This window comes from Hermetia illucens, chromosome 1 (genome assembly GCF_905115235.1).
Source record: "Hermetia illucens chromosome 1, iHerIll2.2.curated.20191125, whole genome shotgun sequence".
Classification (NCBI taxonomy): Eukaryota; Metazoa; Arthropoda; class Insecta; order Diptera; family Stratiomyidae; genus Hermetia; species Hermetia illucens.
Genome location: NC_051849.1, coordinates 93,299,832 through 93,304,459, shown reverse-complemented (window position 1 = coordinate 93,304,459; position 4,628 = coordinate 93,299,832).

Here is a 4,628-nt window from a genome sequence, read left to right as displayed (position 1 = left end):
GGACGTGGTATTCGTAACTGCTCAACCATTCAAGAACAGAAAAACTGGGAGCCCTTATAACTTTCCAAGCCGGTTATTATTTCCATAATACACAAGGATGATAATGAGGTTGATGGATATTAAGAAAGTTGCTACGAGAAAATTCGATGACTGGCGTGTCCAATATTGTTACACGAGAATACTGAGCGATCTTCTTTACAAAAACTATGCATTATTTATAAAAACTATCCACATTATAAGGGCGGGGTTTTCTGCATCTCAATGCGTAGTCCAGGCCTTAGAACAAGAGTTTTCAACGCTTCAATCTCGGGCGATTTACTCCACCGCTAAAGTCGCAACTAAGATTATTTGTATCTTTCATTGTCTCTATGCCAGGTTATGTCATATTCTATTTTGAAGCGATGTCTAGCGTCTTGGAATACTAGGCTCGAACTAAGAAGGGGCAAAGGGTTGTATAGGTCCCAGGGCGAAACATAGATTGGTACCCGCGATGGAGCATAAAACCTGGGAAACGCCTGCTGAACCAACACCAACAGCTCTACTACCAAACCCTATCTCCACCTCCACGTGCTGATCACTGGAAGCTCTTTCTTAACGAAAAGCTACAGAGGGAGAAGGATGAAGGCGAGTCTCCCGCACCTAAAAACGGGATAAATTGCACCTACTGGTCCTCCAGGTTGGGGTTAAATAGGGCTGACAAGACTACACGGAAAACCGAAGTTACGAAGCCGGCGAGCTAATAACACAATGACGTCGGAAAACGATTTGCTCATTTTCTCATGGAACGTGCGCTCCCTTTACAGAGATGGAGCTGCCAAGCAGCTAGCCGATACCTTGTCCCAATATAGGGCTGATGTAATAGCGTTACATGAGATACGTTGGACAGCGACCGGTTTCCTGGAGAAGAATCACCACCCCATATACAATATTATAGCGGCCATCCAGTAAACCATGTGCTCGGAGTAGGTTTCTTAGTCACCCAAAAAATTGAAACCTGCTGTTATCGGCTTTGAAAACGTAAGCGAACCGCGATGCGCTCTGCGCTTGTGAGGCAAGTTTAGAAATATAAGCTTCATTAACGTTCACGCCCCTACAGAGGAGACTGCAGAGTCGGAGAAGGATACCTTCTACGAGGCAGTAGAACGAACCCTCGCAGCCTGCGCCAGATGTGATATCGAAATCATACTTGGGGATTTTAACAGCCAAGTAGGGAGTATTCAGGCGATACGTTGACTTCCATAGCTTACATCAAAATACTAATGATAACCGACTGCAGGTTATTCAATTAGCAGTGTTACACGAAATGGTTGTTGGAAGTACCTGGTTTGCGCGAAAAGCGGTCCACAAACACACATGGGCTTCTCCAAACGGGATCACTTTTAACCAAATTGACCACTTGTTGATCGAACACCGCCAACCCTCAACTTTGATGAATGTCAGAACATATGGGGGGCCAATATAGACTCGGATTACTATCTCGTTGGCATGGTGCTCGAATAACAACACCACCCAGAATCCTCTCTGACAATCAGGTGAGAGTTAACACTGAAGCCATCCACAACACAGCCCTCCGCAACACCTATAAGAGGAAAATGAATGCCGCAATAACCGCAGTCAACAGAGATCCTAGAGATGAAGTATCAACAAATGATCTTCTGCATCATTTGAAGAACGCTAATACGACCACAAAGATAATTGGTCCCAGCCACAAAAAGAGTCAGAATGGCTGGTTTGACGATGAATGTAAAATAGCAATGGAACGGAAGAATGCTCCATATCGAGAAATGTTGCATTCCAAAAGGACGCGGGTACGCGCGGAGATTAATCACGAACTTCGGCGAGCGGAGAAGTGACTTCGCAAACGGAAAATGGAAGCCTGGGAGAGCTCGAAAAGTGCAATGAGCAACCGCACCAGGCGCGGAAGTTTAACTAACAAGTCAGCAGTATGAAGCACTACTCACCTCGATGCTCATCCTGCCGAGACAAAGAGGGAAATCTGATTTCCGACAGAATGGGCATATTGGAGAGAGATGGGTTGAGTACTGAACTACTGAACAACCACAACATCGGCGAGTTAGAGGTCCCGCTAACTGAAAACGACGGACAAATACTGTCTCCACCAAGTGCAGAAGAAACAATCTGCGCAATTCATCGGCTTGAAAATCATAAGTCGCCAGGAGCCGATGGAATTACAGCCGAATTGGTTAAGTATGAAGGCGACCAATTACACCAAGTGGTTCATAAACTTGTGCTCAAGGTGTGGGACAGCGAATCAATGCCTGACGGTTGGCAAAGAGGTATTATCTGTCTCATACAAAGAAGGGGAGATATGACGCAGTGCAGCAATTGTAGAGGTATCAAGTTGCTGAGTACCATCTATAAGATATTCTACTCTATCTTCCTAGGCCGGATAACCCCATACGCCCAGAACATCATTGGCTCATGCCAAAGAGGTTTCACTCCAGGCAAATCAGCAACAGATCAGTTATGCCCTCTGCGGCAAGCGATGGAAAAACTGTTGGAGTATGGGTATCAGTCGCACCATCACTTCATCGACTTTAAAGCCGCCTATGATAGCATAGCCAGGGTAAAACTGTACACGGCCATGGGAGAATTCGGTATCCCGACGAAATTGATAAGACTGACTAGGCTGACCCTGACGGACGTGCGAGGCCAGATAAAAGTAGCAGGACCACTCTCAAGACAATTCGACATCAATAACAGTCTACGACAAGGGGATGCGCTATCATGCATCCTTTTTATCCTGGCCCTCGAGAAAGTGACCCGTGATACTGAGGTAAATGCTAGGGGTACGAACCTCTTTGAGTCCACCCAACTACTAGCCTATGCTGACGATATCGACATCATAGGAAGAACCACCCGAGACTTACAAACTGCCTTCATCCAGATCGAGCAGGCGGCGCGAGGCTGCACATCAATGAAGGCAAGACAAAATATATGGTGGCAACGTCAGCACCAAAAACCGAACAACCAACAACATCAAACCGCACTAGTCAAACGGTAAGAATAAAGATAGGAGACTTCAGCTTTTAGACCGTTGATAATTTCTTCTATCTATGGCCGAAAATCATAACCGATAACAGCTGTGATGACGAAATTCTCGCACGAATGTTGGCAGCCATCAGAGCCTATTTCAGCTTACAAAACTGTTTCGCTCGAAATATCTCACCACAGGGTCAAAGCTCTTACTATACAAGACAATGATCTTGCCAGTCTTCGTGTATTCCTCGGAGATGGGTTCTTAGCAAGAAAAATTGCGTACTCTTGGCCGCGTTCGAAGAATTTTTGGCCTCCGACAGACATTCCGTAGCCTACATAACGACGAAATCTATGAACGATTCCATTACCGTCAAGTTGTGGATAAAATCCGGCTCAATAGGTTATGGTGGGCAAGTCACTTAATCTGTATGAATGAGAATGATCCAGCTCAGAAAACCTGTAAGGGCAATATCTATGGTAGAAAAAGAAGACGAGGCAGACCTTGCTTGAGATGGAGCGATGGCGTAGGTCAGGACGCCAGACAGCTTTTAGGGATATTGAATTGGTGGACCTCGGCGCAAAACCGGGATGTCTATTAAGGCAGGCCTAGACCGGATACCGGTTGTTGCGCCGTTGATGATGATGATGAATTCTAACTTTCCATAAATTTGTTAATAGTAGTAAGAATTCAACAAAACCATGTAGTATCGGGCCCTCTATAGTGTACTTTACAATTAACTGAAGGATAAAAAAACAAAAATAAAATAAAATTTGCATTGGTGCCCCAACTGATAACTAAAAAAACAATTTTTGACGTCCAAAATTCATTTGACTCCGTTTCATTTATACTGCTTAGCCGGTAATAATTTACTGTTCGTAAAATACTCTCGTTATATTCCGCCTTTAACCTCGCAGCGGTATCGGTCTTGGCCTGACTGCTGGGTGGAATTCCTCTTCGTAGCTGTTAATGTTTGTAATTTTCGATCTTCTATGACGCACAGGTCCCTATCCAGCGCATCTCTTGAAATGTTATTACATTAGCCCTATATTGGGCAGGGTATCGGTTAGCTGCTTGATAGCACCTTTAGTGTACAGGAGCGCGGAATTCATGAGAAATGTTGTTAGTCTATTTTCGATCCCGGATCCGTCGTTGTAGAATTTGTCCAGTCCGGGTCTTCTTATGTGACTCCGTGACTTTGGTTTTTCATGTAGGGTTGTTAGCCTTACCCAACTCCCAGCCTGGAAGTTCATTTGATGCAATTTGTCCATCATTTGGTGCAACATTTGCCTCTAACAAGGAGCAGTGGTTAACACCGGTCACGCTGTCCTTCGTCATAGTTGCTACATCCGAACATGATTTGAAGGAATATGCGGCGGTTAAAAGACCACCCTAGTTAGTCGGGGTCGACCTAGAGGAGAAAGCCTAGTCTAAAAACTTAACAAAAATGCGTTTACACGCGTTTGCGCTAGACGAAGAAACGAAGATGTTACATTTGACTAGTGGCGTGACACGTTTTGATCACATCCGAAATGAGGATATCCGCGATCGATATGGGCTTAAACCGATCGTGGAAAAATTGCGAGAGAGGCGTCTTCGATGGTATGGTCACGTAATTCGAGCTAACGGG